The sequence below is a fragment of the Triticum dicoccoides genome, chromosome 2A, assembly GCF_002162155.2.
Source record: "Triticum dicoccoides isolate Atlit2015 ecotype Zavitan chromosome 2A, WEW_v2.0, whole genome shotgun sequence".
In the NCBI taxonomy this organism is placed as follows: domain Eukaryota; kingdom Viridiplantae; phylum Streptophyta; class Magnoliopsida; order Poales; family Poaceae; genus Triticum; species Triticum dicoccoides.
Genome location: NC_041382.1, coordinates 735,441,785 through 735,454,738, shown reverse-complemented (window position 1 = coordinate 735,454,738; position 12,954 = coordinate 735,441,785). Strand labels below are relative to the sequence as shown.

General features: G+C 42.4%; 1 long non-coding RNA gene across 6 annotated transcripts; it reads right to left on the bottom strand.

Moving 5' to 3' along the window:
- Window positions 1-1,980: 1,980 nt before the first annotated feature.
- On the bottom strand, window positions 1,981-6,692 carry LOC119356768. Of its 6 annotated transcripts, none has more exons than XR_005172036.1 (8): window positions 6,163-6,692; window positions 5,986-6,046; window positions 5,799-5,872; window positions 4,363-4,576; window positions 3,971-4,118; window positions 2,902-3,760; window positions 2,567-2,688; window positions 1,981-2,369 (listed from the first exon to the last, which is right to left on the bottom strand). It is a non-coding gene; the product is annotated as an uncharacterized LOC119356768 (long non-coding RNA). The 6 variants fall into 6 exon arrangements; XR_005172037.1 differs by lacking the exon at window positions 1,981-2,369 and having other exon boundaries at window positions 2,419-2,688; window positions 2,902-3,011; window positions 3,586-3,760; XR_005172038.1 differs by lacking the exon at window positions 1,981-2,369 and having other exon boundaries at window positions 2,419-2,688; window positions 5,969-6,046.
- Window positions 6,693-12,954: the final 6,262 nt, after the last annotated feature.

The following is a 12,954-nucleotide window of genomic DNA, read 5'->3' as shown; positions in this document are numbered from 1 at the left end:
TGATGTGAAAGAACAGATACCCCGCTTTAGCTGAGGTTCCGGTTTATTATATTAATCATAATATATACATTGTCATAATATGTACATAAGTAGAGCCAATGGCTCAGGTATATTAAGGCCGAAGATGAGCTATGTTCCACGGCCTGTTGGTCTCCTCCTCTGATGTACGTGAGTCTTTATGCTCTCGAATATCGATCAGATAGTATGACCCGTTGTGCAGATTCTTGCTGACCACGAAAGGCCCCTCCCAAGGTGGGGATAACTTATGCATATCAGTCTGATCTTGGATGAGCCGAAGCACCAAATCTCCTTCTTGAAAGGTTCTGGTTCTGATTCGGCGACTGTGATAACGACGAAGATCCTGTTGGTAAATCGCCGAGCGGGCGGCTGCTATATCACGCTCTTCATCCAACAGGTCCAAAGCATCTTGCCGTGTTGTCTCGTTGTCCGCTTCAACATAAGGCGCCACACGAGGTGAGTCATGACGGATATCACTGGGGAGAACCGCCTCCGCTCCATAGACCATGAAGAACGGTGTCTATCCTGTTGATCTGTTGGGTGTGGTATTGATGCTCCATAACACAGATGGTAACTCTTCTACCCAACAACCCGGTGTTCTCTGCAAAGGAACCATAAGTCGGGGTTTGATGCCTCGCAAGATCTCTTGATTAGCCCTTTCTGCTTGACCATTAGACTGTGGGTGCGCTACTGATGAAACGTCAAGCCGGATGTGCTCACGTTCGCAGAACTCCTTCATGGCACCCTTGGACAAATTGGTACCATTATCTGTGATGATACTGTGTGGAAAGCCAAACCGGAAAATCACTTTTTTGATGAACTGAACCGCCGTGGCCGCATCACACTTGCTAACAGGTTCTGCCTCCACCCACTTTGTAAACTTGTCAACCGCCACCAGGAGGTGGGTCTTCTTATCTTTGGACCTTTTGAAAGGCCCAACCATATCCAGCCCCCAAGCCGCAAACGGCCAAGTAATTGGAATCATTCTCAATTCTTGAGCCGGCACATGAGCACGTCTTGAAAACTTTTGGCAACCGTCACATCGTCTGACCAGATCCTCCGCATCAGCATGAGCAGTTAACCAATAGAAGCCATGGCGGAACGCTTTAGCCACCAAAGATTTTGAACCGACGTGGTGACCACAATTTCCTTCGTGGATCTCACGCAAAATTTCACAGCCTTCTTCAAGGGACACACAGCCACTACAAGAAATATGTCAACTTGTGACCACCACTATTGGTCACTGAATGGTCACAAATTTCCATTTGTGACCTTTTTGTGACCAAAAACATAAGGTCAAAAGCTGGCCGTCATAAACTGACTATAGCGACCTTTCTTCTGGAATGGTCGAAGACGTTTATGACCAAAATACGTCTACGGTGGCGTTTTGGTCACTAGCAACCTCCCCAGGCCATATAGGCATCCAGCGTGGCAATCTGACGTGGCACAAGATTCAGCTCGGTCCAATTCAATTTTCTACATGGGCCTAGCCCAACAATTCGGCATTTTTAATGTATTTTTTCTATCAATTTTTGATCAGCTTCATGGGTCAAGCCCAACATTGCAGCCTTTTTTATTGTTGGGTTGTGGCCTTTTTGTCTAAACGAATTTAGTTTTTCTTTTTTTCCCAAAAGAAGGGTCCACTAGTCAGATGGGTCCCAGTTGTCAGGTTCTAGTAACATCATCAGTTGGTTGTAGCCTTTTCAGGCGCAATTCAAAGGAATACAATTTTGCCCATATATATTGTTGAGAAATTTTCATAATTTTGCTGTCAATGCAGCATGTACACAGGAATACAATTTTGCTATCAAAGCAACATTTCAAACGTACATCTTCATGACATCATACATAAAAACCAGCAATAAAAAGATTACAATATGCCATTTGGCTCAAATCACATAACATATGACATCCAGGTTCCAGCAACGAAAAAAGATAACCACCACATCATACCATCTTCACATTCAAAAAGAACAAACTATATGTCAAAAGAGAACTGAGCAAAAAATTGCCAATAAAAGAAAGAAGATAATATACTCTATAATTACTACAGATTTGCTCACTGGATACACACACACACTTTGCATATACAGATTTGCTCCCCGCAAAAACAATTCTGAACAGTTGGCTATAATAATTTACGGCAAAGAAATTCCCAAAACAGAGAATGGTACATCTCGAAATTCCCCAAAAACAGAGGAAATGCGACATCCATGACAAGCTGTGGCATTACTAGAGGATTTGATTAAACCAACAAGTTGGAGTGTGTTGAATAGATAAAAGAAACTCAATTAATGGGGCAATGCAAATTCTTTACTCACTATTGCACGGCATTCACCTGTGATTGAACCCTGCGGGTACATACAAATTATCACTTGACCCGGTTATGGAATGAGCTGGTGCAAGAATGAGGTAATTCCTACTTTACGTTGGACTAACCAAACAGTGTCCTTTAGTATGTAAAACCTTCTGTTCTTCCAAAAGATTCAGTAGTGGGCTAAATTCTTTACTCACTACAGTTTCAACTATTCTATATGGAAAAAGTTACCAGAAAATCTCTGCAGAGAACCATTACCACCAATCAGTTGCGACTCAATTCTTCTTTCTTGACCCAAATGCATTCTTTCAGGCCAAACAGAATTGAGCCTCCTAGCGAAATCTTCAACTTCCCTGTTTGTTCAGAAATGAAGCATGTCATTAATTCGCACGAGGGCTTTTGTACAGGAATATGAGCTGTAAATTCGTTGTAGCATTTTCAATATACATAATAATAGAATAATCAAATATAAACAGCAGTGAGCCCAAGTACTAGCAAATAGATCTTCTGCATAGAACACTACATCTTAGAAAAGAGAACTAGGGGTAGGAGAGGGAGCCGCTCACCGATGAGCTTGTGGTTGCTGCCATACATAGCCGCCGTCACGCCGGTCACCGTGCGCAAGAGCAGAGCACCGTTACACCGGTGACACACACCGTGCGCAAGAGCAGAGCACCTGCTGCATCCAAATCCAAACCAAACAAAAATTAGGAATGGTTGCAGCCATGCTTTTTAAGGCACACAATACATCAGTTCAGATTGCTGTCATTGAGACACAGAGACCAGACAAAATAGTGGACTATTTAACCCTGTAATAAAGAAGCAAAATCTCACAAGACAATGAAGTCACTAGCAAAAGGAAGAGTAACAGATGAAGAAAAAATCCTGACATACAAAGATAAGTCATTGTGCATTTTCTTTTTCAATGTGATACACAATAAACATAAGTAACCACAGGTCATTAACTAGACACGTTCCAACATAGGAAAAACAATTATAGATCACTTAATAAGATAAGAAGCAAGAACATAAAGATAATCACTTAATAAGATAAGAAGCAGACATGAATCACATAACTATGTACAATTCAATATCCCAACTGAGAGTGAACATGTATTCAATATTTCCTGCATTTCAATACATGCACGACAGATTCACAGCAAAACTATATATAGCTGTACAAACATGCATGAATAGGAAAGCAACCAAATAACAAGAACATATAAGGAAACAGCGGGAATCACTATAACCTATGGAGTGACAAGCACATATATGAACTCAAAGTAATGCCCAGCTGGACCAAAAGAAGCTGGATTAGTCAGAAGCACATATATGAGCCGTGTCATCCAGTCCCGCAGCCACAAACTCGCGCCGCTCGCCGCCGCGGTCACCACCTTCGTCGTTGACGCGGCGGTGCTGCCAGACCTGCAAAAAACAAAGGAGGTGTTTGGAATCAGGCGACGGAATAAGGCAAATGGACATCACACTTGCCAACTAATTAACTATAGCATGCTAAAGAAACATTTCATTAACAAATCTGATTCAGGAACTAGCTTATTGAGTATGACAAAAATGCTTAGAATAAAAATCATTTCAAGAAATGCTGCAGTAGCTAAAAAACAAACTAAGCTATACCATTTCAGGAAAATGTGTAAGCTGTTCAACTTTTCTGGCATTCACTCCAGCTGCTTCCAAACTTGACGCTGCACCACCAGTGGGGACCCATGTTACTTGACTAGTTGTTCAAACACATGGGGCCCTAATCGAGTATCACCGGATAGAACTAGACAACAGATACAAAATATTCTCAAAAAGACAGAACATTAACTAGTGTGTGTAGTACAGTGTGCCTAATGATTTAGTCTGCAGGGTTTAGATGCTACTAGTACACATGAATCCAACCACTCTGCTTCTACACAATCATCAGGCTGTAGGGTCTCGTGACTTTTGTTCATCAGTCCAACAGCCTATTTACACTAAAACCAGCGCTACAACAATAATAATCACAGGGAAGCCGATTTGGTTACCTGTTGGCGCAGCCACGGCCCCAGCCCTGCAGCACCTCCATGAACTCCTTGGTGCTCGAGCCCGCGATGGTGCCCAGGTTGTTCACATGGTCTGCCACTTCAAAACAATCATCAGAGAAAATAGGTCTTTCCATAGAGGAGAGAGCATAGACTCGATCATCGGCCTTGTGCCAAATCCCCCACGCCTTCCCGTGACGGCCTTCACAACAATGACCTGCAAGCAAAACACACCAAAAACTAAGTCACACATGCATGCTACTAATCCACTGTCATGTAGTTGTTTGGTTATTATTTTAGATTAATATGAATAATTCAATATGTATTATCTGTTTTAAAAAATGAAGTAAATATGTCATGCTAGACTATTGTTTCAAACAAATATATTAAAATGTTAAATTTAACATGCTAGAAAATTAAAGTAGAGTGCCCAACACACAGTGTAAGTAAGACTAGCATATAGTAGTTTGTCTTGTACAGAATGCTTCTAATCTAAGTAAGCATGAGAGTGTACGTGTTGGAGCTTTGTCATGCATGCAAATATTTTATGAGGAGAACTAGATATATGTATGTGACCATTAGAATGCATACGTGTGTAGGGGAGCTCCCTCGGCATCGCTGCTATCATGTTTGACCAATGAAACAAAAGGTTACAGGGAGCTTTATTGTAATTGTCATGCTTTGTTATAACTGGATTCACTATTTAGCATAGTTTTAAATAGCCGGCTATAGCCCCGCTATAGCTCCGCTATAGCTGTTTGAGGGTGTTGCCGCTAAATGATTTCATGTACAATTTGCCGCTATAGCCCCGCTATAGCCCGCTATAGCCCAGCTATAGCTGTTTTTAAGGGTCGCCGCTAAATGCCATAGCCCGCTATTTAAAACATTGCTATTTAGTCACAGGAATACAACACAGTTCAAGAAATACTCCACCAAAGACAAATCATAAATTAAACTACTGCAAGCAAGAAGAGATACGAAGAGGGAACTACTGCTTGCAAGCACTACTGCTTGCAAGTCCCAACTTAACAACGGTTATCATCAATTTAGTTAATCGGAGATGCTACTCTAACTACTCCATTTTGCAAGATGCCACTGTAACTATTAGTACTGGAGTAATCGAATGTGTTGCAAGATGCTACTCTAACCAGATGCTCCAAGTTGATACTCCAAGATACTGCAAGCAAGTTCATACTCCCACAAGAAGAGAATTCAGACAAGAATCTGTTCCGCACACACTGTTCATTCGAGCCTGTGCTCTCTGCAAAACTTGAAACAGTACCAGCGGACATCCAACCAGCGGTAGAGAGGTCAGCCATAGCACAATAGACCTAGAGCTACAACCTGACAGTAACAATAACCGCACAACACAGCCATTCCTCACGCATGTGACTGAAAAAGTAATAGACATTCGTTTAACGGTGCTCTGGTAGGCGTACCTCTCGCCTAAGCTACTCATCTGTGTCATCGCCATCTGCCAACTGCTGGTTCGACAATGTGCTCTCTACAAAACCTGAAACAACACCACACAGACATCCAACCAGTGGCAGAGAGGTCAACCACAGGTACACATCACACCAAACCAATACCGCGAAATCACAAATCTGACCGAGAAATCCAGGGCACCTTTCTCTTCGTCCGAGGCCGGGAGCGCCTCCCCTGTCCAGTCCTTGGGCACGAGCGGATCCTGCACACACACGAACGCACCAAAAAATAAAAACATCACCGCCTGGGATCGAAGAACGAAGGAACAGAGGAGCCGGACGCGAGGGAGAGGGAGAGGGAGAGGTAGGGTTGGCTTACCCGGTGGGCGGAGGCGGGGCTGTCGGGGCCGGGGCGGCGGCGGAACCAGAAGAGGAAGCAGTCGACGAGGAAGGTGTCGAAGAAGGCCACCACCGCCCTCACGAGCGCCTCCGCACACCCGCACATAGAGCTCCTCGAAGGAGAGACTTCGACACGGTGCTTGACGGGCTAGATCTTGGGGATGCGCTTCCGTCGCCGCCCCTTCCTGTGCGCCCGCGCAGCGGCGATCCGCCCTCCCTGCCTAGGGTAGGGGCCGCGGCCGGTTGGTCTGGCCGGAGAGGATGAAGGTCCGGAAAGAGGGGAGCGTCGGGGAGAGGAAGGGAGAGGGTTGGGGTGGCGATGCGGTGAGGAAGGGCGTGGGGGAGGCCATGGATGCTGATGGAAGGGCGCGGGGGATGCCATGGATGGGCGCGGGGGTGGCGATGCGGTGAGGAAGGGCTCGCCGCTGGAGCTGATGGGGAGGCGGCGGCGGCGGCGATCTGGAAGGGGAAGGAGTAGGGGTTTGCGGTGGGGTGGAGACGGGTAGGGGTTTGCGGTGGGGAATGGGTGGGTGAATGGATGGATGGACGTGGGATGAGGAGATGGATAGATGGATATGTGCCATGTCATCGATCCATGGCACAAACGTCTCCACCAATCAGAATTAAGCGCATGTAATTGTATTTCTTCTTTAGTTTCTCTTATATATTTTCTCATCAATGTAAAGAATATATCAAATATTTACTGCAAAATGGCACCATTTCATTTTTCAAAAATATTAGACCATATTTATGTCCAATTAACCAGATGATTGTGTGTTAAAAACTTTTCATCAACCTCCCATCAAATTGACAATTTTTTGCCGATTCAGCAGGAAACAGGTCAAACTTCAACTACCCCCATCACACAATTTGCTATTTATTTTTTCCAAAAATCATTTTTAGGTACAAAAGTATCTATTTAATATGAGAAAGACCAAAAGTTTTCGTAGATTCAACCACTAGCTAGGAACGGTCATGCCCGTCGTTTTGACCGCATTTTGAAACGGATATGAAAAATTCAAAAAAAAATAAAAATTTGGAAAACCTTCGCATTGTGTCATTATATGTGGCAAAGTTACCAGGAAAAATAATAAATTTGTAATACGATAATTATTTTGAAAAAGTGTTCTCAGAAACGAGCTATCCTGTGTGGAGATCAATGACTTTCAAGCCAAATGATCAATCTTATGCTCACATTCATGGCATAGTTTGTTCAAATGATCTGATATTGTGCACAAGGGTGCATATTGGAATGACAAACAATGTTACCTAAGGAAATTTTCATTTTGTTTGGACGAAAAAATAATTTTCCATTTTCTGAGTGACAAAAATGGGGGTTTTTGTGAAGAACCTACCAAATATTTGCTGCAAAATTAGACCAAATCAATTTTCTAAAATACTAGGACATATTTAATGCACAACTGACAAAATGGTTGGGTGTAAAAAGTTTTGATCCACCTCTCGTGAAAAAGACAATTTTTCGCCGATTCAGTTAGAAGCGGGTCAAATTTGAACTGTAGCTGCCTTCTAGTTTGCTCTTTATTTTTTCCAAAAATCATTTCTAGGTACATAAGTATCTATTTTATTAGAGAAACACCAAAAAAAATCCAAGATTCAACAACTAGCTAGGAACGGTCATTCCCGCCGTTTTGGCTGCATTTTGAAACGGGCATAAAAATTTCAAAAAAAATCAAAAAATTGGGAAACCTTCGCATTGTATCATTATATGTGGCCAAGTTCCCAGGAAAAATAATAAACTTGTAATATGACAATTATTTTTAAAAAGTGTTCTCAGAAACGAGCTATCACGTGTGGAGATCAATGGCTTTCAAGCCAAATGATCAATCTTATGGCCACATTGATGGCATAGTTTGTGCACAAGGGTGAATATTGGAATGGCAAACAATCTTGCCTAAGGAAGTTTTCATTTTCTTTGGACGAAAAAACCATTTTCCATTTTTCGAGTGCCCAAAAGAAGATTTTTTTGTGAAGAACCTACCAAAAAATTGTTGCAAAATTGGGCCAAATCATTTTTCTAAAATACTAGGCCATATTTAATGCACAGTTGACCAAATGGTTGGGTGTAAAAAGTTTTTATCCACCTCTGGTGAAAAATACAAATTTTCGCCGATTCAGTTGGAAGCGGGTCAAATTTGAACTGTAGTTGCCTCGTAGTTTGCTCTTTATTTTTGCCAAAAATCATTTATAAATACATAAGTATCTATTTAATCAAAGAAACACCAAAAAAATTCCAAGATTCAACCACTAGCTAGGAACGGTCATTCCCGCTGTTTTGACCGCATTTTGAAACGGGCATAAAAAATTCAAAAAAAATCAAAAAATTGGAAAACCTTCGCATTGTGTCATTATATGTGGGCAAGTTCCCAGGAAAATTAATAAACTTGAAATATGGCAATTATTTTAAAAAAGTGTTCTCAGAAACGAGCTATCACTTGTGGAGATCAATGGCTTTCAAGCCAAATGATCAATCTTATGGCCACATTCATAGCATAGTTTGTTCAAATGATCTCATATTGTGCACAAGGGTGCATATTGGAATGGCAAACAATGTTTCCTAAGGAAGTTTTCTTTTTCTTTGGACGAAAAAACCATTTTCCATTTTTTGAGTGCCCAAAAGGAGGTTTTTTTGTGAAGGACCTCCCAAATAATTGTTGCAAAATCGGACCAAATCATTTTTCTAAAATACTAGACCATATTTAATGCACAATTGACCAAATGGTTGGGTGTAAAAAGTTTTTATCCACCTCTGGTGAAAAAGACAAATTCCCGCCGATTCAGTTGGAAGCGAGTCAAATTTGAATTGTAGCTGCCTCGTAGTTTGCTCTTTATTTTTTCCAAAAATCATTTATAGGTACATAAGTATCTATTTAATCAGAGAAACACCAAAAAAAATCCAAGATTCAACCACTAGCTAGGAACGGTCATTCCTTTTGACCGCATTTTGAAACGGGCATAAAAAATTAAAAAAAAACAAAAAATTGGAAAACCTTCGCATTGTGTCATTATATATGACCAAGTTTCCGGGAAAAATAATAAACTTGTAATACGATAATTATTTTAAAAAAATGTTCTCAGAAATGAGCTGTCATGTGTGAAGATTCATGGCTTTCAAGCCAAATGATCAATCTTATGGCCACATTCATGACATAGTTTGTTCAAATGATCTCATATTGTGCACAAGGGTGCATATTGGAATGGCAAATAATGTTGCCTAATAAAGTTTTCATTTTTGTTGGACGAAAAAACCATTTTCCATTTTTCGAGTGCCCGAAAGGAGGTTTTTTGTGAAGGAACTACCAAATAATTGTTGCAAAATTGGACCAAATCATTTTTATAAAATAATAGGCCATATTTAATGCACAATTGACAAAATGGTTGCGTGTAAATTTTTTTGATCCACCTCTCGTGAAAAAGACAAATTTCCACCGATTTAGTTGGAAGCGGGTCAAATTTGAACTGCAGCTGCCTCATAGTTTGCTATTTATTTTTTCCAAAAATCATTTATAGTTACATAAGGACCTATTTAATCATAAATACATGGTTTGGTGGCGATACGTCGAGGTTTGGGTGGTGGCCGAGGGCCCCAACTCTAGAGCGCGTAAACTCGCATGCCCGTCGCGTGGTCACCGCGTGACCGTAATGTTGCCATGTGTTCTGGGCGGCTTAGGCATGTCTAGTGGGTTGAGCACTCCACAGGTTGGTGCTAGGAAGAAAATTACAACATAAGATTCTCACGAGAAGACCGATCGATGCTCAAACATGAATTAGCAGCCAAGTGTTTGATTAGCGGTACGGGAAATGCACATGGCCAATGGGCGTGAGTTTTGGCTGAGGATGATCATCTACTAAGGAGAATCTCTTCACAAATTTTTAGCTCAAAAGGAGGATCCTAGGTGGTACTTGCTTTGCAAAGTACCACGTTGGACAAAAATATGAATGTTGAAGCTGGGCTCAAAATAATGAATGGATTGAGCTGAAATTTTGTGGAGGATGGTTATTTGGGCATAGGAAAGCATTGTGGAAACTTGATACCATTTGGACATGCCAAAGTAGTACTTCCTTCACAATGCTCTTCTATGGACATAAACTTGGGAAAACTAGTGAGAGAGATTGGATGAATGAAATGAGCTCAAAATTGGTGTAGGTAAGTTACTTAGGTATGGTCATGCGCTGGTAAATTTTCAGATAATTTGGGTAAGCCTAGCTAGTACTTACTTCACAAAGCTTCTCTCGAGGTAGAAACTTTGGAAACTTCCCGAGAAAGATTTACTAGGAAAATTGAGCTGAATATTATCATGTGGCAATGATTTGGGTATGGAAGAGTGCCCGAAAAGTTTAAGGGTAATAGGAGGGGTCTATATAACACTTGCTTTGCAACGTGCCAATTTGGCCATAAAATATAAATTGAACCTGGGCTCACATAGATGATTTGACTGAGCTGCAATTTGGAGGAGGGTGATAATTTGGGCATATGAAGAAACTGTATGAATTTCATGTCATTTAGAGATATAAAAAAGGTACTTCCTTCACAATGCTTCTAGGTGGACAAAAACTTTGCAAATTTGCCGAGGAAGATTTGCTAGGCAAATGAAGCTGAATTTTGTCATGCGGTAATGATTTGGATAGGAAAGAGTGCCCAAAAATTCCTAGGGCAATCAAGAATATATAAATAGCACTTCCTTCATAAAGTGTTGTTGTGAACATAATAGGAAAATGAATATTGTTGAATTAGTTTTGAACTAGGCAAGGAAGGATTTTTACATATTCGATGAAGATATGACCCAAAGAATTTATGAGATTGTTTGGGAATTTTGGGAATGATAGAAATATAGGTTGCTTCACAACCTAGGGCAAAAACTGCCACATGGACATGACACATAAGCAAAACTGATGAGATGGCGCCTAGCCATCACAACCCACCACAATCTACAAGGCTATGACCATCTATATTGGTCATGATCAGCTAGAAATAAGGCAGCGGACTAGCACTGTTTGCTTTGTGACCATTTCGTGTAAGGAAATTACGACCTTTCTGACCAAAATGGTCGCAATGGTTTAGGGTTTGGAGCCCCCTGAACAGCTTTTGACCAATTGGTCTAAAATGGTCATATATTTATGACCAATTCTTCGAGGGTCACTGACAGAAGGTCATAAGTTGACATATTTCTTGTAGTGAGCGTTGAAATGCCCCTGATACACTGCAATGATGCAACTCGCCATTGACAATAGTCATGGACTTGGACCGCCGGATTATCTGTCGGGCCAGACTGTCATCCTCTGGTAACTCGCCTCGGTTCATGTACGCCAGGTAAGGAAGCGTCCAATCCAGAATGACATGAAGAGCTGCCACCAATTGAGCCTCCGGATCAGGAATAGCCAAATCCGCTTCACGAGGGAGCTTAACCGACGGGTTGTGCAACACATCCAGAAAGACATTGGGCGGGACTGGTTTGCGTTGAGAGCCCAGCCGGCTTAAAGCGTCCGCCGCTTCATTCTTCCGTCGGTCCACGTGGTCCACCTGATAGCCTTTAAAGTGACCTGCAACAATATCCACCTCACGATGATATGCTGCCATGAGTGGGTCCTTGGAATCCCAAGTGCCAGACACCTGTTGAGCCACGAGGTCCGAGTCACCGAAGCACTTAACTCGACTTAGATTCATCTCCTTAGCCATCCGGAGACCGTGGAGCAAGGCTTCATACTCAGCTGCATTGTTAGTACAAGGGAACATTAAGCGGAGAACGTGACAAAACTTATCACCTCGTGGGGAAGTTAATACGACTCCAGCCCCCGAGCCTTCCAATTGCCTGGATCCGTCAAAATGGATGGTCCAATATGTGTGATCCGGCTTTTCTTCAGGTGCTTGCAGTTTCGTCCAATCATTGATGAAATCAACAAGTGCTTGAGACTTAACCGCCGTCCGAGGCACGTACTTCAACCCGTGCGGCCCAAGCTCTATAGCCCACTTGGCGATCCGGCCAGTCGCTTCCCAGTTCTGGATGATATCGCCCAAGGGAGCAGAACTGACCACCATAATTGGGTGCCCTTGGAAGTATTGCTTAAGCTTCCGGCTTGCCATAAAAACTCCATATACCAGCTTCTGCCAATGCGGATACCTTTGCTTGGACTCAATAAGTACCTCGCTGATATAATAGACCGGACGTTGAACCGGATGCTCCTTGCCTGTCTCTTTTCGCTCCACCACAATAGCCACACTGACCGCACGAGCATTAGCAGCAACATATAGCAGCAACGGCTCCTTGTCAATGGGAGCGGCGAGCACAGGCGGATTGGCCAATTGCCGCTTTAAGTCCTGAAATGCCTTATCAGCAACAAAACTCCAGACGAATTGATCCGTCTTCTTCAACATCTGATACAAAGGGATTGCCTTCTCACCAAGGCGGCTGATAAACTGGCTCAACGCGGCAATCCGGCCTGCCAGGCGTTGAACATCATTAATACACTTCGGTTTAGCCAAGGAGGTGATGGCTGTGATCTTCTCCGGATTAGCCTCGATTCCCCTGTTGGACACCAGAAAACCCAATAACTTGCCTGCCGGTACACCAAAGACACACTTGGCCGGATTAAGCATCATCTTGTACGTCCTCAGGTCATCAAAGGTTTCCTTCAAGTCGTCAACCAGAGTCTCCTTCTCCCTTGACTTAACCATGATATCATCCACGTAAGCATGTACATTACGACCAATCTGCATGTGAAGACAATTTTGTACACACCGTTGATAAGTTGCCTG